Source organism: Jaculus jaculus, chromosome 4 (assembly GCF_020740685.1).
Source record: "Jaculus jaculus isolate mJacJac1 chromosome 4, mJacJac1.mat.Y.cur, whole genome shotgun sequence".
Lineage (NCBI taxonomy): Eukaryota > Metazoa > Chordata > Mammalia > Rodentia > Dipodidae > Jaculus > Jaculus jaculus.
Window position 1 is genome coordinate 72,983,244 of NC_059105.1, and position 25,028 is coordinate 73,008,271.

At 40.2% G+C, this 25,028-nt stretch overlaps 1 protein-coding gene and 1 pseudogene across 5 annotated transcripts in view; one reads left to right on the plus strand and one right to left on the minus strand.

Moving 5' to 3' along the window:
- Positions 1–939: 939 nt before the first annotated feature.
- On the minus strand, positions 940–7,549 carry LOC101593455 (annotated as a pseudogene).
- Positions 7,550–8,982: 1,433 nt separating this feature from the next.
- The window catches only part of Scn9a (sodium voltage-gated channel alpha subunit 9), a 165,220-nt gene continuing 149,174 nt past the window's right edge, over positions 8,983–25,028 (plus strand). For all 5 annotated transcript variants that reach the window (XM_045147273.1, XM_045147275.1, XM_045147274.1 and 2 more), the window contains exon 1: positions 8,983–9,258. The gene's annotated coding sequence lies outside the window, so the exon portion shown is untranslated. The remainder of the gene's footprint in view (positions 9,259–25,028) is intronic.

A 25,028-nucleotide genomic window follows, 5' to 3' on the forward strand; every position in this document is an offset into this window, starting at 1 on the left:
AGATTGAACAAATACAAGATCTAAAACAAGCAGGACAAACATAAAATCCTGTAGCTTCAAGTCAGACTTCTCTAAACAATGATGACTTCTCTGGAGTTCTAATTCTTCCCCAAGCCTAAGGAAAACGCTATTCTGAACTACCAGTTTTCCTTTGCAAGTGCCCCACAGTCCTGGCTGGGGTCCCCACTACAACTCATAATTCATCCTCATGGCTCCATCAGGCATCCACACAGGTATTCCAGCAAGCCACCTCAAATTTCCCAGTGGCCAGTTCCAAAAGAAATAACCCCACATCATAAATCTAATGACCCTCTCTTTCCTGTACTGTTACACTTCCATAGTACCAGGTGGCTGCAAATTTGTTAATTGATCTGAGAATAAAGCTGACTTTGAAGAGCAGGACACTCCTTCAGCACCCTCCCCCCACCCCAATTTCAAAAGAATCATCATTCTTTCTATTGCCCAATACAGCCCAGCTGGCCAATCTCAAGCAATTGCAGCTCAGTGGGTACTATCTCCAGCTTTAATCTTTCTGTTCTTTGTGCCATATCTATCTACTCACACCAGTACAGTCCATTTCCATACAATGTGGCTCTGCATATGTTTTCAGGACACAGGATGATGCAATAAGCCTCTCCCATAAACTGCTACTAGCCCAGTGAAATCTCTTACTTCCCCTCATAAGACAAACCTCACAGTCTACAGTTTTTACTCCACATAGGTCTTTCAACTGCCAATACCTTAATTTTCTATGCAGAAGATTTTCAATTTCATGTAATCCAGTTTGTCAAGTCTTAGGGTTATTGCCTGCTTTGTTAGTGCTTTGTTGAAAAAGTTCTTGCTCATACTTATACTGGCAGTTTCATTGCTTTGGATTTAAATTTAAGCCCATAGGATCCAGTTTTAATGAATTTTTTAACAGGCTTAACTCACTTTTATTTATTTTTCTGTATGAAATCCCTGTGTGGTACCCACAGCTGGAGCCTGGGTCCTCTGCACTGAGACGCTGGAGTGGGTTTTCACAAGGTGGTAAGTGAATTCCTGGTAGGGACACTTGGTGAACAGAGTCTCTTTCCAGAGGTCAGGGGTCAGATAGCTATAGGCCTTAAGAGATGAAGTCAAGTGACCTTAGCAAAGTTGCCCAGGGTGGCAGTGCAGTCCCTGGCTGAAGTGTAGCAGTCATAAATAACAGCCAGAAGCAGCAGCTTCTTGGGCACAGGGGCAGAGACAATGCCAGTGCCCCTGGGGGCAGGGATAAGGCTCACCAGCACAGAACCACAGAGGCCTGTCACTTTATAGGGGACTGTGTGGGGCTTGCCCATCTTGTTCACCCAGTAGCCTCTCCGGACAGGCACAATGAAGCTTGGCCAAGATGATGGCCACTCAGATGGCTGTGGCTACCTCCTTAGAGCACTTGACACCCAGGCCAACATGACTGGTGTAGTCCCCAATGGTGACAAAAGCCTTGAACCTGGTCTGCTGGCCACGCTAGTCTGCTTTTGCACTGGCATGATCTTCAGAACCTCATCCTTAAGGGATGCGCCTAAGGAGAAGTCAGTAATCTCAGACTATCTGATGGGCAGCGAGAACAGATAGATCTTCTCCAGGGACTTGATCTTCATATCCTTGACCAGGCTCCCAGCTTGGTGATAGGGATCCATTCTTGGTCTTCAGCTTTGCCTCCACAAGCTGAGGCCTTGGCCCCAACCACGGCCACTCCCACGACTGTCACCCCAGAGACCACTGCTGAATCTCGCGGAAGCCGCTGTGGCCTCCCAGAACCCAGCCCCTTAGAACCGGTCCGGGACTTCCAGGCCCTCCTGCTGCAACTTCTGCCACTTGGTGTTTACCCCAGGAAGAAGCCAGTTTGAATGAACTTTGTTTAAGGTGAGAGATATGAATCTAGTTTCATTTATTCTTCAGATAGAGATCCAATTTTGCCAGCATCATTTGTTTAGTACACTGGAATTTGTCCCCAGTATATGTGTTTTTACACTTTTGTTCAAGATTAGGTGTCTATAGTTTGTATGTTTCTGGGTCGTTTATTATGTTTCATTAGTCTATTTTTGCACCAAAACCATTTGTCACTATGGTTATATTCTGAAGTTTGAAGTCAACTATTGTTATATTTTTTTAATTTATTTTTTTGAGGGAGTGAGAGAGGGAAAGAGGTAGACACACAGAGAAAGGTGGGGAGGAGAGTGAGAGAGAGGATGGGTGTTCCAGGGCCCAGGGTCTTCAGCCACTGCAAACAAACTCCAGATGCATGTGCCACCTTGTGCATCTAGATTGCATAGGTCCTGGTGAATCTAATAGAGGTCCTTTGTCTTTGCAGGCAAGCGTCTTCACTGTTAAGCCATCTTTCTAGCCTATATTGTTACATCTTTATTATGCTTATGTTTGCTCTGGATATCTATAATCTTTTGTATTTCCATATGAATTTTTGGATTTTTTTTTTCAAGCTTGGTGAGGAATTTTGATGGGCATTACCCTGAATTTGTAGAATGCTTTTGACAGGGTAGCCATTTTCACCATATTATGTTGATACCTAGAAGTAAGGTTGTTTCTACTAAAAACTTGACTGTGGACTTTGGCCTTCTGAACCTGAATTGCAGGAGGAATAATATCAAAGGTTTTGAAGCCTTGGCCTAAGAGAAACCTTACAGTGCTGAAGGCAGAGTTTGCTAAATATTTCTGGTTAGTGTTGAAAGACCTACGTGGAGTAAAAACTGTAGACTGTGAGGTTTGTCTTATGAGGGGAAGAGATTTCACTGGACTAGTAGCAGTTTATGGGAGAGGCTTAATGCATCATCCTGTGCTTCTCTCTTTCAGATAGATGTGGATCCTCATGAGAGAGCCACCCCACCATACCTCAAAAGGGCCCCAGCTGAAACTAGGAATAATTGGCGAAACAAGCAAGGGTACTGTTTTCCTGGTGAACCGGATACCAGCACAAGGGGGAAGGACATCAACAAAGACAAACATCAATTCCTACCAAATCAGAGAGCGAGAGACCCAGAGGTTCCCAACACTCATCACTGAAGCAGACCAAAAATGAACCCAACATGGCTCAGGGAAATTTTGCAGAAGAGGGGGCAGAAAGAATATCAGAGCCACATGTTGGGTCATGACATGCAGAGATATTTATCGTATCCATAACTGTGGGCTAACGCCAAGAAGCACGACCCATATACCTCAACAAAGAGGGGCCAAAGTGGGGGTAGGTTATGGATGAGCCTAATAATGGTACCAAACTGACTGTATTTGCTGAATACCAAACTAATTAATAAAAAAATTAAAAGAATGGCAAAAAAAAAAATGAATGTGCCACTTCACATCTAGCTTTATGTGTGTGCTGGGGCATCCAAATCTGGCTGACAACTGGGCAAGTAAGAACCTTTAATACTGAGGGTCCATCTCTTGGCATGTCAAGATGTTTTAATCAAGAAATACTTCATAGGACATTTATTATGATTAGCAAAAGCCTGTTGTGTGAGGGACCCATCCATGGATGTCTGGTCTTATGGAAAGAATTCTTGATGCACAATTAATGAGCATTTACTATACTCATCACCAAAGAACATTTATTTTTCTTCACATGAGTTTTCTAAAAAAAAAAAAAAAAAAAAACAGAAATTACTAGAAAACGCCCTTATTTTGTTCCTTTCCTTTACCTGATTAGTACATTACTTGTTCATTTTAACATCTACATTTATGTCTGTTAATCTTCATAGAGCTTGATATAAACTGCCTTATAAACATTACTACATGAAATCACCTTATTATATTTGTGAACACTAGTTTCTAGTATGTATATGCAAGCTCAAAATGATTGCCATATGCTAAATAATGGAAAGCAAACATACTCTGGTAATAATCTTTATTAGGAAAAAAATCTCGATGCTGTAATGCTTTAATGTTGATTTAATAGCTGTCTGTCATTCTTCCATGAAAATTCAATAATTCTGAAACTTGGAGTGGCAAATGTGAAAAACATAGAACTGTAGATTTCTGAGTTATAGACAGCCAATTGTGAGTCTACTTAGGAACTTATTGGTCTTTGTATAGTCAGCTAGGTATCTTCTGCCTCTCACAATTCAAACCTCCCTTGAATGTTCTCACAGGCACTCTCTATATATCTACATGAGGTGCCACCCTCACTGTAATGTTCTAAAGAGATTCTGAGCCTTTCTCTGAGTTCAACCTGATAAAAATATCAAGGCTGCTGAAAGAGAAATAAAAGCACAGACAGCATGAACTAAAAGAAATATAGGATGCTCTAGGGACTTAAATGATAGATTATATAAATGTAGGAAATATAAATAAATAGTCGCAAGACAAAGACAACTGATGAAATAAGGATAATATTCATGATGCTTCTCCAGAAAGCTCATGAACAACCTTCTACAACCTATTTCTGACTCACTGAGAAGGTTTTGTACATGAATAACACTAAGAAACTGACATTTACAGCTATTACTGTAAATAGATGGCTAAAGTAGACAACATTTACAGAAAAATAGGTAGCTGATATTTTATATCTGTGTAATCTTAGAGACAAATGAAAAAGGGTACAAAATCTCTTTATTGTCCTCAGGTAGGAAGCACTTTTCTGTCCACTCAATATTAATATTTGTTTTCATTTTTTGATTTTTAATTTTTTTTTAGGTTGGGCCTTGATCTTATACAAGGCTGACTGATAGTTCACTGTGTAGTCTCATGGTAGCCTCCTGAGTACTGGGCTTGAAATCATGTACCACCATGCCCAGCTAATATTAACATTTATGAGAAAAATCATATTGATACCTTTTAAAATGTTTTATTTATTTAGAAAGATACAGACAGAGAGCGTGATGGAAAGAAAAGGAGAGAGGGAGAGACTGTGTGCATCAGGGCCTCTAGCCCCTGCAAATGAACTTCAGATGCATGTACCACTTTGTGCATCTTGCTTTATGTGGGTATTTCAGAATTGAACCTGGGTCATTAGGTTTAGGAGGCCAGAGCCTTAACTGCTGAGCCATTTCTCCAGCTCCAATACTGATATTTTTAAGTTGCTACACAGCATCAAATCATTGGATTATCCACCCCAATATTCTGTCTCTCTCTTAACTGATATTTTCGGAATAATGACATAGTGTTCATTAAATCTGACTCTAACTTTCTGTAATTCCATGTTACTATCAATTAACAATTGATCTTCAACCTATTTTTGTCATTATTATGTATTATTTCACTGAATAGTAAATTAAGAGATTTCATTTTACATCCCATGCATCATATATATGTAATAATTTGGTTTCTTTTGAAATTTGCTTTGATTTCGTGTGTGTGTGTGTGTGTGTGTGTGTGTGTGTGTGTGTGTGTTGGCAGCAAGAGCATATATATGTCACTTCACACATGATGATGTCAGAGGACAACCTTGTGGTTTTGGGTATTGATCTTCTCCTTCAACCTTCTTTGAGACATGGTCTCTTATTGCTGTTTTGCACTGGAAGGGCTAATCTAGCTGGCCTATCAGCTTTTGGGTTCTCCCTTCTCCACTTTCCATTGCCACAGGTATATTGGGATCACAAATGTATGTTATGTTGCATCTGGCCTTATGAGGGTGCTGAGTGCTCAAGTTTGGCTCAAAACTTGGTGGGCAAGCTTGCAAGGTTAACTACTGAGTTCTATAACCAGGCCCTAAATTTTTTTAAACTGTATTATGGGATTTATTGCTAAAATCTTTATCATATTTGTAAGTTTATAATTTTGGAAAGACTATTCATTTTTTTCTTAGTTGTCTTAATCAGGTAGAGTTTTATGTTCTAATTTATTCTTACCTGGATAGAAATAAACAACATAGATTTAAAATTTTGTCAGTTCTAGTTGTCCTAAGTCACATGCCCATTATTCCTTCTTGGAATGCAGATTAGAGATTAGTGAGAGAAAGGACTGATTGTGTGGCTCTTCACTATCGGTGACTGTGTGACATGAGACACTAGCTGCAGAATCTTAAGCAAGGCAGCAAGAACATGGCCACAAAAGTGAACTCAACATGGATCATAGATCCAAATGTAAAAATGCTAAAAAAAATTCTTGCAAGATGAAAAGAAAGAAATTCAGATGAGATTGGGTATGATGATGACTTTTGGGGGATGTCCAGTACCTCACATATGGTAAGCAAGTTATCTAATACATAGATATATTTACAGCCCACATGATGATACTTTTTATTTAACACAAATCAAAATCCCTGGAAGGAAGGAAGGAAGAAAGGAAGGAAGGGAGGGAGGGAGGGAGGGAGGGAGGGAGGGAGGGAGGGAAGGAGGGAGGGAAGGAAGGAAGGAAGGAAGGAAGGAAGGAAGGAAGGAAGGAAGGAAAGAAGGAAGGAAGGAAGGAAGGAAGGAAGGAAGGAAGGAAGGAAGGAAAGAAAGAAAGAAAGAAAGAAAGAAGGAAGGATGGGGAAAGAAAGGAAGAAAGAAAGAAGTTAGACCTTGTTTATATTTCATATTACTCTGTCTTCTGCAAAAAGCAATGGTATTGAGCAGGAGACAATAAGCCTACAGCCTGAAATAAATATTGGCAAAAGTCTTAAAGATATCTCAGGCTATGATGGCTAAAATGTACTGAGAACTCCTAAAATGCATCAAGGCTAAAACAACCTAATTTAAAAATGAGCCAAAGAATTTTCCAACACTCCATGGAAGATAAAGTAATTGACATAAGCATTAGGAAGGTGTGCTGTGCTATAGCATATGTCATTGGGGAAGTGCAAGTCAAAACAATACCTCTGGTGTCAACAATAGGCATGACATGTTACTCCATACCTCTTTGAACAGTCAAAATTCAGAGAACTGACAGCATCAAATGCTGACAGAAATGCTAGGCAGGAGGAGCTAGCCATCCCTGCTAGGAGGACTACAAACATGGCCCAGCCACAGAGGAATGGTGTGTCAGTCTCTCCTTGAATTAATCACTTAGTTTTAAATGAATGTTCATAGAATCTCGAATTCAAGTCACCAAAGCTTAGATGCAATCAAGATGTCCTTTAGTAAGTGAATGAGTAAACTATGGTGTCTCCAGGTAGTGGATCGTTCTTCAGCTTTATAAAGAAATGACATATAAGGCCATTGAAAGTCATTAGAAAGAAAAAAAGAAGAAGTAGAACTTTCTAAGTGAAATAAGTCAATGTGGATAGTCGTTTATTGTATTATTCCAATTATAGGACAGCTTGAGAAAAGCCAAATTATGGAAGCATTAAAAAGAACATGGTTGCAAAGGGCTCTGGGTAGGGCTGGATTACATGGAGTGCAGAACATATTTTGGGTAGCGAAGCGACTCTGTATGATGACATAATGATGGATGGTTCCTTACACATTTCCAAATCCACATCACGTTCACCAACAAGAGTGAGCCCACTCTCTATCATGGACAAGGCTTTTAATGGTGAGTAATGCAGGTTCATCAGGCTTAATAAATGCTCCTCTCTGGTGAAAGATGTTGATAAGGAGGGCATACTGTGCAGGTCTGGACACAAGCGATACTTAGGAAACCTATGAAACTTCATTTCACATTTTGCTGTGATCCTAAACCTGCTCTAAAAAAACAAAGATGCAAAACATAAAAATATGCATTGCTTGTCTAATCAAAGGCCTGTCATCCTTCCTCTAACAATTGAACTCTTGCTGTATGTGAAGTATCAGGGAAGAGACTGGCAAATGATTTGGAGAAATCCTTAAGTAACTACTCCACAGGATCACCTCCGAAACTGACAGTTTACTACCCTGAATAGCACATTTTACAGGTCAAGGATATGAAGTCTAAATACTCTTGGCAAATCTCAGCAGCTCAGAAAGCAGGGCAAGGTTGGAAATGGGGATTCAAGTCCTGAGTATTTAACACTGAGCATCATTTCCATGGCAGTAAATGGGGGCGGGGGCAAGGCAGCTGTAAGTGCCTCGCACTAGTGTTTATCCAGCAGTGCTCTGCCCTTACTTACGGCCCAGTCCTGAAACCCACCCGGGCCCCGGACCCCTCTGGGTGGGTATTTCCTTTTTCCTCAAGCACTGTGACTCCATTCTGTTTGTTATTCTTTCATCACGGTTGCTGTAGAACGCACAAACGCACAATGGAGGCACAATACTCACACGAGCGCGCGCGCGCGCGCACACACACACACACACACACACACACACAATAACATTTTCCCCCCACGTTCAGTCCCAGTCAGCTCTTAAATTTACAGTCCATCTGGTTGATTGTTTCTGGAGAAGAGAGGGTCCCAAGTCTGGGAAAATTTGCTTCTTTCCCTCCCCCCCCCCCCCACACCTGTATTCCTCTCTGCCCAACTTCTGGCTCTCACTCCACCTTCAAAAGAAAAGACATATTGCCTGCCTGGAAGGCTGCAACCAGGTCTATTATAAAATAGCAAAGAAAACATACAGCCTAGAGCTAGGTCTGAAGTGACCCCGCCCAAGTCCTCCCTGGACAAAACCCCAGGGAAGTAGTTAATTCCAGGACCAAGGAAGCAATTGGCGAGTGATGTTTGGCTCCCCACCCAGCCCAGGCCAGGCCGACCCTTTCCCATAGGTCTCCAACTCCTCCTCTTCTTCCTCCTCAGGGTTTTCTGGGGTTTCGTCACCGAGCCACACAAAGTAGCTTCTCGGAAACCTTGGTGGATTCTGCTGAGCAGGGAGGGAGGAAGGGGCGAGTGGGGAGGCGGGGTGAGGTGAGCCAGGGCTCTTCTGGCTGCAGGACACACAGGCGCACACACGCCCACGCCCCACCCAATGAGGTGGCGGTGGATGGTGGCTGCGCGACCCCCTCCCCTGGCGCCCGGTGCAGAGGACAAGGGATCGCCGCCACCGCCGCGTCCCTTCGCGCCGTCCCCGCCCGGAGCGACCTGCGGCAGTGGGAGGAGGGACGTGGGGTGGGGACCCGGGTGTCCGGGGAGCCGCGCTGGAGACGGAGCTGGGCGGGGTTGCCGCCTCCCTGGGCGCGTCTTGGCCGGAGGGGCGCAGTGTCAGTGCAGGCCTCCTCGGCGCTCCAGGGGCGGCTGCCGGCTTTCCAACCCCCTGGGCTCAGCTCCCCGGGCTGGGCTAGCCTGGGTACCAGCGGCTGGCATCCCTCTGAGCTACAGGATCGCGGAGAAAGAGGAGGCGGCCGCGGGAAGGAGACCTGGGGAGAGAGGGCGTGTTCCCTGCGCAGGCTTCTCCCCTGGGCCAGATCCTGCAGGTGCACCCACAGGTTGGGCATGTCCTGCGGGCCAGGTCACAGGTGAGTGCCTTTTCTCTTGCTTCTCTAGGGTGGCGGGCAGGGATGCTACTCGTTGCCTCGGTCTCCGCCTCAGCTGCCACACCCACCTGTGTCCCTTTTCACTGGAGTAGGACTTGGACAGTGGAGTGTGCGTTAGGACACTTGGAGCGCCCAGGAAGGAAAACCTGGCGCGGGTCCTCAAAGGACCAGCTGGAAGACCACTATTTCCATAGCTAGGCTGCTCGTCTGCCCGGTCTCATGGCGTGAGTTTGCTGCCATATTCTGAAAATGCGGAAAGGAAACCAACCTTAGCGTTCACTGTGTCTTTCTATGTACTCCAGCAGAGTTGTTAAATGGGTTTTTGGGTTTTAGTACCGGGACCAGCTCATATTTCTTTACTACCAAACACCATGTGGTGTAATCCGCATGAGCAGAGCCCAGAGCTCAAGACCAGTTTAGAGGACTGGCCCTGTGGGAGACCCGAGATGCAGGCAGGCATTGGCTTAGAGCTCACTGTTGCTAGGAATGGGTCAGCACGATCTCAACACAGTTCCTTTTCCACAAGACGGTAAGCACTTCCTAGTGAAATTCAGATCATGTTTAGATCATTGTGTTTTTGTACGACTGCATCTGAGAGTACCCTGCGCTGTGACAAGAAAACAAACAAACAAAAAAAGCCTTTTGTGTTCTTTGTACGAGGCAAAAGATTAAAACAAAATTTTCAAGTTAAAAACTTTATTGCCAGCTCTTGAGATCATAGTAAATGTGTTACACGTTTTTTAAGTTCTAGTATTCATAGTAAGTTATTATATTCTCTAAGGTAAGAGCAATTTTCATAAGAAGCTTAGAGTTTTTTGACTCTCATTTCAAAAAAGACAAAGACCAAATCAACATAAACTTTTAAACAAAAGATAGATTATGTTTTAGCTGCTAAGTGTTAAACCAGTGTGTGGGGGAGGGTTGTTCATTTCTGTTCAGAAATACTGCTAGTGGTCTGTCCTAGAGCCTCCTCCCATGCATAGGAGAAAAAAATTCTATTTCTATTTTGGTAATATAAATACATTTTCAATATTTTTGTTTTCACTACAATCAAACTTTGTTTCTATGCAAACAAAATTTTAAAGTAACAGTAGTGATTTCAAGGGAAGTTTCCAGTTGGAAGGAATCCAATGTCTAATTATTTTAACTGAGGAGGGGTGTAAAATGTGTGGTGATTCCCGTGTGCAGAGCTGGGCTGACAGTTGACCTGCTGCTTCAGAGCAAAGAAAGCTGAGTCAGATTTGGTTCTCTGCCAGGAGCATCCTGTGCCGCTTGATAACTCAGGGGCTGAAGGTAACCATAGGATCCTGTGATAACTCCTCTGTGTTTTTGCTGCCTGTTGCTGAGCTGAGTTGTGGCAGCCAAAAGAAAGTAAGAAATTCAGAGGAAGAATCAGTGTAGAACTGAGCACTTTATTTATTTATTTGTTTTTGATTGGTTCAATTCATTTCACCATGTCAGGAAAAGAACAACCAAAGTTTGCATTTTCAAAGACCATACAATTTACATTTATCTAATTTGTATTCCTGTTAGATATGCAAATGACTTTAAAGTGACAGAAGCTTTTGTATGGTATTGTTCTAAAACAAATCATGATACTTTAAAGGAGCTATTGTTTATTGAGGTAAAGGGTCAGCTTAGATGTCACAATGGAAGTAATTTGTGATTTCCCCTCAAACTCTACCTCAGATACTGTCTCCAAATCTTCATAAGTGGATCCCCATTCACCAGTGTCAAAATCAGTTATTCTCTTTTCTTCATGGCTCCATTTCAATCTTGTTGTACCTATAGAGACCTGTCAGTCTCCTAACCCAAACATATCGCTGTCCCATTATAATTTCTCATGGATCACAACCACCTTCTTTACAACATCTTCATAGCCACCAAGCTATTTCATGTCATCATCATAATTCCTTGAACTTTGCTGCAGAACTCACACTGGTCATTTTAATTCTGTAATTTGCTCTTTATAGTTCACTCTACCTACACTCAAAGACATACCATTATGTCTGGCCCCAAAAAGACCCACTGCCTGTGACTGCATAAAAAATCCAAAATGTGCACAACACCAAGATTGATTAGTAGTGGCATCAAAGTTCTCCGTTGGCAGGGAGTTTATTTCATGATATTTTTCTCATTTCCATCCTTAATGGAATTCACCTTCTAGTCATTTTCTGCTCTTGCTGCTCAGGTCTTTTAGTACATGGAACACAGGAAGGAATAAAACTCCCCAAGGACTTCTCAATTGCTGTCCTCAATGTTTGGGCTATCTCCCCCCACCCACACACACATGTTCTTTCCATGGCCAACTCTTTCACAAACTTTACACCTTAGATCAATGGTCTCAGTCTCCAAGAGATCATTCTTTCTTTTAATTTTTCCTATGATTCTTATTTTTGACGTTTTGTTTTTATTTTTTTTTATAGATTTTTATTTATTTATTTGAGAGCGACAGACATAGATAGAGAGAGGGAGAGAGAATGGGCACGCCAGGGCCTCCAGCCACTGCAAACCAACTCCAGACGTGCGTGCCCCCTTGTGCATCTGGCTAACATGGGTCCTGGGAAGTCGAGCCTTGAACCGGGGTCCTTAGGCTTCAGAGGCAAGCACTTAACTGCTAAGCCATCTCTCCAGCCCTTGACGTTTTATTAACAGCCTTCATTCACATACACAATGTACCTTGATCTTATAAGCCCCTCCTACCACTCCTTTGTCCCCTATTCCCTGTTCTTCCCCCACTGAACTCCTTGTTCTTTCCAACTAGACCCTCCTCTATTTTGATGTTATCATTATTTTGCCCTTACATTATGTAGGTCTTATGTAGGTAGTTTCAGCAGCTGTGAGGTCTTGAGTGCAATGACTACTTTGTGTCTGGAAGACAGCATTCCAAAGTACTCCAGCCCTTTCTTTGGCTCTTACCTTCTTTCTGCCCCCTTGTCCACAGTGGTCCCTGAGCAAGAGTATCATTTCACTATGTGAAAGCAGGTAGTCTGCACTTCATCTTGGTCTTGATGCTTTGTATTTTCTCTGAAGTGATTATACTATGCAAGGATTTTGCAGACTTGTACACCAAATCATTCAAAGGAAAGCACACACACGTGTGTGTGTGTGTGTGTGTGTGTGTGTGTGTGTGTGTATTCATTGCATCCATTAATATACAAAATTTATATGTCTTATGGTTTAGTATTTTAATTTACTGAATACACATTATGGTACAACTTTGGGCTTTGATTTTGAAAAGGAAAAATTAAAATATCCTGAGATCTATCCCCATATTTCAGCAGTGTAAACAACAATGTGTTCACAGATAAGAAGATTATAATGTATTCTTAGGAAGGCAGTGACCACAAATGGATTAAAATATATTTTAAGGAAAAATTAGAGTATATAAACTAATATGAATATAGTATGAGTGAATCCTAGTCTGCAATTATGACATTATTAGGTTTAAGTTCTCTATAACTATGGATTTGAGGGTCACTGAAATCACCAAGTTTAAAATACTGCTTTGCAATAAGTTCAGAGACCTAAGTGAAATCATGTCATCAAAGTCTAGTGAGAGGTTCCTGAGGCAGAAATTCAAGGTTTAGATTATCTGAGTTGGTGTTCACTCCATCTATAAATGATAACTCCAGTTATCAGTTATCTCATGAATCCAAAGCACTCATTAAGGAATGCTGAGGGAGAGGTGAGTTATAAAGACTCATCACTACTATGTCGGTGGAAATGAGGGCTTCAGCGTTTACACACATAACACATGCATGAGTACATATGACAACAACAAACACCCACACATTTTGTATGGCAATGAGCCTGCTACTACTTTATTTTGCTGAGAATTTAGCTTTGGATGACCAGGTCTAATTATATCATCTATCTCTATCTCTGTCTAATCTATATCTATATCATCTATATCTATATCTGTATCTATATCTATATATATTGCACACTCTGTTTGGTTGATTTTGAGAGACAAACTTTCATGATATCCCTGGGTATCCCTGGATCCTAGGATCCCAGCATATCCTTCAGGATAACCTGAAGCACTCTGTGGCACAGAATAGCTATGAACTCACAATAATCTTCCTACCTCAGTCTTTCTTCTGAGTACTGTGATGTAGGTATGAATCTCCACACCCATCTCCTGTAGATTTTTAAGCTGTTGTCTTGGTTTTGGTTGCATATTTACTTTTCTCTTTCATCATGCAGGACTACATTATTTCATGAGTTTTCACTACATATTTTGTGCAATTTGCAATGCAGATGGTCCTTGTTGGTGCAGTAGAGGGTAGTGTATTATCTGTACTAATTAAAAAAGTTCCTCCCTTTATACATCACAAATTACCTAATTTATTCTTATGTGGGACTGTGGTGATAGTTTCAGAACTATGTAGATTTAGATCATCACTCAAGAATGCCAGGTCATAAAAAAATGGAGCACATCGTCTTTAATCTCAGCACTTGGAGGCAGAGGTAGGAGGATCACTGTGAGTTCAAGGCCAGCCTGAAACTACATAGTAAATTCTAGGTTAGCCTGGGTTACAGTAAGACCCTACCTCAGAAAACCATATAATAAAAGAATTTTACATAATTTTATAACATATTATATATGAGGTGTCGTGGGAGAGCATAAGAGGGTGTATATACATTACTTTTTGGAATATGAGAGAACAGTTTGGGATTGTGCCATCCTCCATCATACAAAATGTAATTTCTTCATTGAAGGTTTTACTTACTCTTTCTCCTCTATATTGTTGGAAGGAAATGGCCTTGAGCAACAGGTAAAGCCATCAGCCTTTGGCAATGAAAGAGGAGAGAAATGTGGAATACTGAAATGCTTATGGTTGGTAAGGATAAATGCCAGGCCATGATAAAGAGGGAAGGAGGAAGGGATGTCTTGAACAGTGCCAGCACAATCAGACATAGATCAACGTGAGATGGCATTATGGATAAAATTGGATTCTGTTACACCTTTTCAGCCCCACAGTGGAAGTTTTCCTTCTTTCTTTAAAATTACAATGATTTTTTTGTAAAATATTTTTCTTGCTTCTTTAATACAGGAAGTGGAGTTCTTTTAAATATTAAAAGTGACATATAAGAAGGACCCACAAATATGATGTATTGTTGGTAAAACACATCATTGAAATTTCATTGCTACTTGTTTTTTATGATTTTTTTTTCTTTTGTATTTATTTATTTATTTATATATGATGTGTCCACGGTTTGAGGTTGCTACATCACAGATACAAGCAGGAAAAAAAAAAAATCAAAAACAAACACCACCAGCCAAACAGAACCACATGCAAGAACAAACTGGACAGTAAAACAGTAGGGGACAGGCAGTAAACACCAGGGACCCAGGCAGAGTTCAGAGCGTTATACATACCTTTAGACTGGAATCAGATCTTTCCCAAACAAACCTTAAGGCTGGAGGACCCCAGGATCCACCACCGCGTGACACCTCTTCCAGCTAGGTGGCTGGAAATCCAAGTTTTAGTAAAACACCTGAGTCTATTTGGGGTACATTCATTCAAAGTACCACAATAGTTAACCTCATTATTTCTGTAAGAGCTTTTACAAACATAACAGAGCTATAATAATCTACATTTGCAATTAAACAGAGCAAGCCATGTAGTTACAATACTAGAGGAAACAAGAAATATTTAATATCATGTAAATTTTCATTTTATAGCTTGATTATGGAGCATGTATTTAAGTTAATCAAAAATGGCAAGTTAGATTGAAATTTGAAAAAAAAAATCTGTGCCTTTTAAGTGTTTTTATGTTATATTAGAAGTTTCTTGGTCTGGGGTACCATTGTAGCACTCTGACTTGATTTTGCAATTATTAGAATATTTTCTTTGCTTTAATATGAAATAATGAAAGCAGAAAAAAGAAAATTCTTAACATAGGCCTGAGTTAAAGATACAAAATAAAGAACAGTTATATTAGGAAGGAGGATATGTATATGAAATGTTTATAGAAAAGTTCCCATGGAGAAGAATTTGGAATGAAGGCACACACAGAAGATATTGGGTAATAAGTGATGTAAAAGTAAAGGAAGCAGAATGATCATGCGGACGAGGGAAGAGGGAAATGGTTTGTTTGAACTATTCCCATGTTCTGAAAATTAAGAATTTAGAATTTTCATTAACAAAGCATAAATATGTATAGTATTATAAAATTGATATATTCAAATGTAGCCCAAACTCACAGGATTTATTCTCAAAGAGTAAGTTATTTGTGTCATTTAATGTTTTGTTAAAATTAGTGTTTTAAGATTACCCTTAAGAGTTTTTAAAGTATTTTTAGAAAATTAATTGATTCTACACTATGGGTATAATAATTATATGTGCAGATTATTTTATTTTGCTGTTAGTACTAGAATTCAAGGTCAGCTAGAGCCTAGGAGTGTGTACTTGTCTCCAACAATATTTTAAAAAGAGAATTGGACTTTTGAATTCAATGATATAGCTCAATCTTTTAGAGTAATTATGGGTTGAGTAGCTTATCTGCCCAGCTACTAAGATTTTACCAAAACCAGGAGGCTGGAGACATGGCTGAGTGGTTAAAGGCACTGACTTGCAAAGCCTGACAGCCTAAGTTTGATTCCCCAGTGTAGACCCAAGGCCAGATGCTCAATGTGACACATGTGTCTAGAGTTTATAGCATTAGGAGTCTCTGGTGCAACCTCATTTTCTCTGTGTCTCTCTTGCATTTTTCTTCCATCTCAAATGAATAAATGAAAATATTATTAAAGGGCTGGAGAGATAGCTTAGCTGTTAAGGTGCTTGATGATGAAACCTAAAGAACCAGGTTTGACTCCCTGGAACCCAAGTTAACCAGACACACAAGGTGACACTTCTGCACAAAGTCACACATGTGCACAAGGTGTTGCACACATCTGGAGCTTGATTGCAGTGGCTGGAGGCCCTGGAACACTAATTCTCTTTCATAAAAAAAAAATTACAAAGGAACAAAAAGAAATATGTCACACATGGTAAGGTAACCACAACAAAATATAGGTGAAGATATGGAGAAATTAAAACCTTTGCATACTATTAAGAGAAATTAAAATGATGTAGCCACCTTGAAACTAAAGTTACTATGTGAAGCCTCCTCAAGAAAGAAGACAGAGACAGGAGGATCCCTGGGACGTGTGGGCAAGCTAACCTAGCTAAATCACTGAACTCTAGTTTCAGTGAGAAAGCTTTTTTCCTGGGTTAGAGTGAGACCATACTTCAAAAAACCAAAATAATAATAATAACAATAAAGCAGAAAACAACTGAGGAAGAAAAAAAATATATAAAATATAACTATTACAATTCAGCACCCCAACCCTGTGTACATATCCAAAGAAATTGAAATCAGGATATCAAGAGATATCCACAGTCCTCTATTCATAAAAATATGTTTTTCACAATAGCACAGTATTAAAAAAAAGTTGTTGAGATAAATGGATAAAGGAGATGTGATATATACATACAAAAACATATTCAATTGAAAAAGGAGAAAATCCTAGTATTTCTGTCAATATGCATGAACTTCAAAGACATTTAAGTGAAATAGGTCAAGCACAGGATAAATACCACATGATTCCCATATACATGGCATATCTAAAATGATGAAAATTAATAGGTACCTAAAATAGAAAGGTGGTTACCATAGAATGGAGCTGGGAAATGATGTGTTAGTTTTTTCAATGGTTATAAAATTACTTACACAAGCTTAAAAGTTCTAGATGTCCACCACACTAATATACATATATTTAATATGGTGTTGCATGTTAAAAGCTGTTTGAAAGCCTATTGAGATGGGACTCGGTGGCTCACTGATTATGTAACAGTTATTAGACCCTATGTTTGATATACAGTATGGAGCAATCAAACCCATAAACCTTTTAATCATGATGTAATGGCACACACTGTCTTGCAAGCTACTCATGAGTCTGAAACATGAGGTTGGCTTCAGACTCTCAAAATTGAGACTAGACTGGGCACTACACTGAGACTTTATCACAAAAAATAATATTCATTAAGAGAGTATATTTATACCAAAATATGCAAGAATGGAAGAGTAAAGTAATAGAAGAAAACTTTTGAGTGTAGTGATGGTATGTTAAAATTGACATGTAAAATAATCTTGTAAATGGTGATGATATTGTAGAATAGAGATCTAAAATGTAGATTGTAAAATGTACATTAAATATGTGTTGCTTTTTCATAGTAATTATAACACAATAATTTTTAAAGGTGACCATACTTTGTTCCTAAGAACATTTCTTATTAAGCCTTACATGTTGTTCTTCACATAATTGTTCACACATAATACATATTTATTGTACAAATGTGTGTGCTCAATTTTTTACTTAAAATCATTTTCTTCACTAAAAGTTACTTTCTAAGAATGAGAGCAAAATATTGACACTAACTTTGTAACTATACTTAGCCCTTTTCCTTGTAAAATCCAGAGGAATTGAGTCATTTCATATTTCATACACAGAACAGGAATAGTGCTCCCTTCTTCATCTTGACTCCGATTATTCCCACCAATCCTGCATAACATTTAGCTTCCTTTGGACAAACATACAGTATATTTTAAAATGCACAGACGTTGGTGAATTAAAAAGCTAAAACACAAATCCTTTCCTAAAAGCAAGGTATTGGTGAGATGCTGAAGAGGTGGGCTAAGGGGTAGGGGAGAAGTGTTAAAATCTTCAGCTTGTCTTGGTCTGTGAACAATCATTAAGCCTCATCTGGTTGGCCTCCGAAATGAGCAGGTCAGGAGTTGGCATCGAGACTGGCACTAGTGCCATTGAGGTTTGTGGGGAAGGAAGCCCTGGCAGGGATCCCAAAGCTGGTGGAGTGCGGAGTCCCAGGCTCCTCAGGACATCCCACGGAAGGTTCAACATTGCTATTCTCAGCATTTTTTGTCCCCCTAGAGTTTAAAATAATCCTCGCCTTCCTTCTTCCTTTATTGCATATCTTTATTCCTTGAGGAAGTTTGTCCTGAGAAGCTAAATGGGCATTATTGTGGGCATGGTAGATAAAGCCAAGAGTAAAATACCAGAAATGATGCTGATTTTGAGAAAGATAAAAAGCACACTGATTCCTCACAGTCATATTATGATAAGTGCTATGAAGGAGAACAAGGCAGGACAAAGAACTGAAGGATGGATTATTATTTTTTTGAAGTAGGGTCTCACTCTAGCTGAGGCTGACCTGGAATTCACTATGTAATCTCAGGGTGGCCTCAAACTCACAGTGATCCTCCTGCCTCTGCCTCCCAAGTGCTGGAGTTAATACGTGTGCTACCACCATGCCTGGCTGAAGGATGGATTATTTAACAAGGTTGGTGTGGTAGTGTGAATGTATGGTGCCATAGACTCAGGCTTACAACTTGTGTCTCCAGTGGACATAGCCTTACTGGGGAAGAGGTGTGTCATTGGGGCAGGTCTTAAGTCCAATTCAAATGTGTGTGGAGCAGTTTGAGCTCTGGAGGTTTTAGTGGCCCTGGCTGTTGGGTGAAGCCTTTCTGCTTGGATCTATGGAAGTGAGCCAGCTTCTTCTGACATTGATGCTGTTCTCCTGGAATTTGTCAGACCAAAATAAACCCTTTCCTCCCATAAGCTGCTTCTGGTCAAGTGTTTGTCCAACAACACAAAGCAGACTATAAACGGGTGGTCAGAAAATCTTTGAGAAAGAACATCTAAGCCAAAGCACTAGGGAGGTGAGGAAGTGAGAGGACTCATTCAGCAACTGGAGAGTTGGCCTCCTCACAGGGAGCATCGATTACAAAACCCGTACAACATGTGTGACCTTTCACCTACTTGCAAGAAAACTAGGGTGGCTGACAGGAAGAGAGCCAACTGAAAATAATAGATGAGAGATTATTATTATTATTATCAATCTTGCATACTTGTTCCTTTGATCAGGCAGTGCTACATTGACAAACATGGGTCAAACCTCAGGAAGCAATGACCATGCCTTATTTTAGTTGAATCCCTTGGCCCTTGCTGGATATATGTAACACAATCAGATCAAATGTTTGATGAACTTCTGACTGTCTAATTATTTTGCTACTTTTTGATGATTCATATACAAATTTTTACCATCTTTTCCCATGTGCAATGGATTCTTTGTATGCTATTGTATGGTATGACAAAGGTTAGAATTACAGTAATCTTTGTTCAAATTCTGGACAGTAAGTGGTAACAGCAGAATGATACTTTGGACTGATTTTTATGACAGTGGCTTCATATACTAATGAAACACTACTGATCAGCAAAGATAAACCAAGAATACACACCTGCGTCTCCTCAGAGATGACCCATTCACAGGTGCAATGACAGGTGTCTTTCTCATACTAAAGATTACTCTCACACACACGTCTATTAATGTATACACATATCATTAAATTTACCATTGTAATCACTACTAATTTCACAGCACATTATTCTACATCATTAATGTCTATCCATCTTCAGACCTTACTCAGCATTCTCAACTAATTCTGTACAATCAAATAATCACTTCCTGTTCTACCCTGTCATCCACACCTAGTACCTTTAAACAGTCACTTTGGCACTTGGTAACCACTATTTTACTATTATTCTAGGTAACTCCTATAGGTGTAACCATACAGTAATTGCTTTGTATAACTGTGTTAGTTTCTTTAGTATCATATTTTCAAGGTTCGATGTGTGGTAGCATGTCTCAGAATCCCATTCACTTTTAAGCTTGGGTAATGTTCTGTTGCATGTACATAGCACATTTTTCTGATTCATCCCTGTTGATGGGCATTTGGGTTGTTTCCAGATTTAGACTATTGTGAACAATGTTGCAACAAACATCTGTGTACACATTTCTGAATGTGACCACATATCTGAATGTTCCTTAAGTTCTTTGAAATTTAAGTTCTTGAAATTTATAATCATATTGTAATTCTAAGTTTACTTTTTTGAAGAGCTATTATACTGTTATCCATAAAAGCTGAGCTGTTTTTCCATTTCCATAAGCAATAAATAAATGTTCCAAATTCTGTTCACTCTCTTAATAGCCATCCTAGTGGGAATGAAGTAGTTTCATCTTGATTTGATTTAGATTTCTCTAAAGACAAGGAATGTTCAGATATTCCCATGTTCTTGTTGATCATAGTTTAAAATATTTTTTGCTTCACGGTGTTTATAATGTAGTATGAGTGTGTATGTGTATATGTGTGGTGTGCAGTGTGTAGTGTGTTTCTGTGTGGTAGGCATGTGGTGTGTGCACATGTGGGTAGCCTTGTGGTGCCCCATGTGCTTGTATGTGGTAGAGTGCACTTACCTGCAGTGGTAGGAGCAGAATGTTAGATGTCCCACTCCATTACCCTTCACATAGTCTTATTTGAGCCAGAGACTCTTATTGATGATAGAGTTTTCCATATTGTCATGAGCTCTGGTGATTCCTGGATCTTTGACCCAATTATGGTATTGGGGCTACAACATGCTTGACATGGGTTCTGAAGATTTGAACTTGGATAGTTTCAGGACCCCACAAGCCTCTCATCATGCTTGTGCATAAAGTGCTCTTAACCACTTAAGCCATCTCTTCAGCTCAATTATTGTTTCTATTCTTTGGAGGAATATTGTTTCAGATACTTTGCTCACTTTCAGTCGAAATTTTTCTTTTAATGTTGTTCAGTTGTAGGAGGGAGTCCTTTGTATGTTGTTTATACTATTTGTTTTTATCAAATTTGCATATATCTTTTCCCTCTGACAGGTTGCCTTTTTACTTTCAGATAATGCAGAAAAGTTTTAATTCTGACAAAGCCAAATTTAGTGAATTGTTATTTGCTCACCAGTAATATTGGTCAAGTCTGAGAAATTATTACCAAATTCATTGGCGTTTTCTACATGTCTTCTTAGTTTTATAGTTGTTCTCTCCTATGTATCTCATTGGCTTGCAGGATTTTTTTTTAAATTCTATGAACATTACATATTCTGTAAATCTCTGATTTCTCCTAACTCAAAACTTCCAAAAGTTCTGGGTTTTAGTCTAAAAGTGTTACTTCCCTTTCAGTTGCATCCATTTCATTTTGTTTTATTTGTTGTAAGATAAGGTAAACATTTAAATTATTTAAAGAACAGGGAGATTCCTAGTCATAAACTCATATCTCATACTCTCCGATGGGGTTCATTCATGTATCTGATTAGTTCTATAAGTGAAATTGTTGGGGTTTGGTTGCATTGTGAGGATCTCTTGGTTCCTTGTCTAACCAGTGGTTTATTAAATGTCATGATTAAGGGAAACACACATTCTGACTTGCTATGGTTAAAATCCCCACAGACCCTAGCAATATGTGGCATTCAATTACATTTGAGTGAGTAAACACATGAGCCAGTTAATGAAAATGAAATACTACTTGTTTCCTTAAGTCTTAGAAAAACCAGTGATTTCTGCCCTTTGTCATCATGTTAGATTCATTGGAACAAAATTAGCACCTTCTTCTCTTTTTCTCTTAAGTCTTAATAACGATACTAATTTTTACCAAGTTTATTTAGAGGTTTTACTTTTTCAGCAAAGTTTACCACTGAGAATTAAAGACTGAATGTTGGAGTTTATACTCACACGTATTTATTGTCATGTTAGTCTTTGTAGAAGTAAAATTCCTCAGGCATTTACTTCCCATTGGCTGGATACTAGTAAATGAAAAATGGTGACTAAAGAAATTCAGCATCATTGGGCTGGAGAGATTGCTTAGTGGTTAAGCACTTGCCTGTGAAGCCTAAGGACCCCGGTTTGAGGCTCGACTCCCCAGGACCCACGTTAGCCAGATGCATAAGGGGGTGCACGCATCTGGAGTTCATTTGCAGTGGCTGGAGGCCCTGGCACGCCCATTCTCTCTCCCTCTCTCTATATGCCTCTTTCTCTCTCTGTCTGTTGCTCTCAAATAAATAAAAATAACAAAAAAAAATTAAAAAAAAAAGAAATTCGGCATCACAAAATTAAGTTTTATAATTTCATGAAAAATGGCTTAGCAATTAAGGCACTTGTTTGTGATGCCTAAGAACACAGGTTTTCCTCCCTAGTACTCAGCCAAATTCACATGATAGTGCATGTGCACAAAGTCACACATTCACACAAGGTGGCACAGGCATATGGAGTTCAGTTGCAGTGGTTGGAGGTCTTGGCATGTCAGTACCCTCTTTCTCTCCCTTTCTGTCTCTCTCTCTCTCTCATGCTCTCTCCTATAAAAATTAAAAATACAATATTAACACCATTTTTAAAATATTTTTATTAATTTGCAAGCAGAGATATAGATGGGCACACCAAGACCTTCAGAAGTTTGCAAATGAACTTGAGACACATGTGCCATTTTGTAGATCTGGCTTTACGTGGGTACTGGGGAATTGAACTCATGTGTCAGGCTTTGTAGACTAACACCTTATTCCATCTGTTCAGTCCCCTGAACACCATTTTTAAATCAACTATCCAATGTGCTAAATACAACAGTGATTAAAAGAAGCTATGTCTGTCTGTGTGGTGCTTACCTTCTCTTGCTGGGACAAAACCCCTGACAAAGATAGCTGGTAAGAGGAAAATTTTTATTTTATCTTACAGTCTTTAGGGGAATCTCCATGATGACAGGGGAAAGCATGGCATTAGCTTAGACATCACCTCTCCCACAGCAGGTGGACAACAGCAACAGCAGAGCAAGCTGAGCTCTAGCAAAGGGGACGTGGTTATAACACCCCTAAGTGTGCAACCAACAACACACTTCCTTCAGCAAAGTTTCACCACTCAAATTGCCACCAGCTGGGGACCAAGCGTTTAAATCACATGAGTTTATGGGGGACATCTGATTCAAACCACCACAACTCCAATCAGAAAGCAGTTGGTTCTTCCCATAACAGTCATGCTACTACAGCACCAGTTGGTACATCTGGCCTGGTTGGCCAGTTGTATAGCTCACAGCAGCCACTGCTGGTTAAAACTGTTCATAACTTTTGTCTCCCAGAAGCCATATAGAATATTGCAGTATTATGGCAGCTAGCCAACAGAGAGGAAGGAGGCTTCCAGCTCAGTTCCAGTTTTAATTTTCAGGGTCCTGCAACCAAAGTATGTGGTACCTTTAGCAATAGTATCATACCACCTAATTCTGGTGGGCCATCAAAAGCATTGGCAAAAACCAGAGCTGAAGCCACAGAGCAATTGGGGAGACCAGTGAGAGTGCTGCTCCCATGCTGATAATCATCACCAAGGTGAAGGAGATAGACCCTGAGGACACTCAGCGCCTAACAAAGCAGAGGTTCAGAGGCTCCTAAGAACTCATCACTGAAGCAAACTTAAAACACACCCACCATGGCTCAGAATTTTGTGAAAGAGGGGGTAGAAAGACTGTAAGAGCCACAGGTTGAGACATCATGCCCAGAAGCATTCCGTTCCCTCCAAAATAATTGACTATTGCTCTCACAATGCATAAACCACAACCCTGTAGGAAATACCTGCAACCCCACTGAGGAGCATCACCAATGGAATGAAGGCAGGGATGAGGGAAAAGAGGATACCAATACATCAAGTACCCATACAAATAATAATAATTTTTCAAAAAGCATTGGCAAGGTTTGTGTGTGTCTACCTGCCCATCAACCCACTAGGAAATATGCCAGTCTTGGCACTAATATTTTCTGTATGGCTTCTAAGAGCAGCATTATCTGCCTCTGCAGGACACTTTAGCCCAAACTCTCACTTTTTTAAGAAATATTTTTTTTATAGTTAGTTAAGAAAGAAGTAGTTTTACATATGGCTTCTAGCCACTACAAATAAACTCCAGATGCATGTGCCACTGTGAGCATCTGGTTTACATGGGCTCTGGAGAGTCAAGCCGGGACTCCTTATACTTGCAGGCAGGTGCCTTAACCACTAATCCATCCCTCCAGCCTTATTTTAGCTTTCTGATCAAACCCTACACTGATTTCTATAATGGCTCTATCCATTTACATTCCCACCAATAATGAATAAGGATTCCTCTTTCCCACACTTTTACCAGCATTTATTGTCATTTGATCTTTTAAAAATTTTTTTTGTCTATTTTTATTTATTTATTTGAGAGCGACAGACACAGAGAGAAAGACAGATAGAGGGAGAGAGAGAGAGAATGGGCGCGCCAGGGCCTCCAGCCACTGCAAATGAACTCCAGATGCGTGCACACCCTTGTGCATCTGGCTAACGTGGGACCTGGGGGACCGAGCCTCGAACCGGGGTCCTTAGGCTTCACAGGCAAGTGCTTAACCGCTAAGCCATCTCTCCAGCCCCATTTGATCTTTTTTTTTTTTAATATTTTTTTGTCATTTTTTATTTATTTATTTGAGAGCGACAGACATAGAGAGAAAGACAGAGGAAGAGGGAGAATGGGCGCACCAGGGCTTCCAGCCCCTGCAAATGAACTCCAGACACGTGCGCCCCCTTGTGCATCTGGCTAACGTGGGACCTGGGGAACCAAGCCTCGAACCGGAGTCCTTAGGCTTCACAGGCAAGCGCTTAACCGCTAAGCCATCTCTCCAGACCCCCCATTTTATCTTTTTAAAGAATTGTTTGGTTGGTTGGGATGTGTGTGTGTGTGTGTGTGTGTGTGTGTGTGTGTGTGTGTATTGTGCACTCACACATGTACCATGGCTACCACAGCCACCACAGCTTTTATGTGGGGTGTAAGAATCCGAACTCAGGTAGTGACAGATGCTAAGCAGGAACTTTATCTCTGAGTCATGAGTC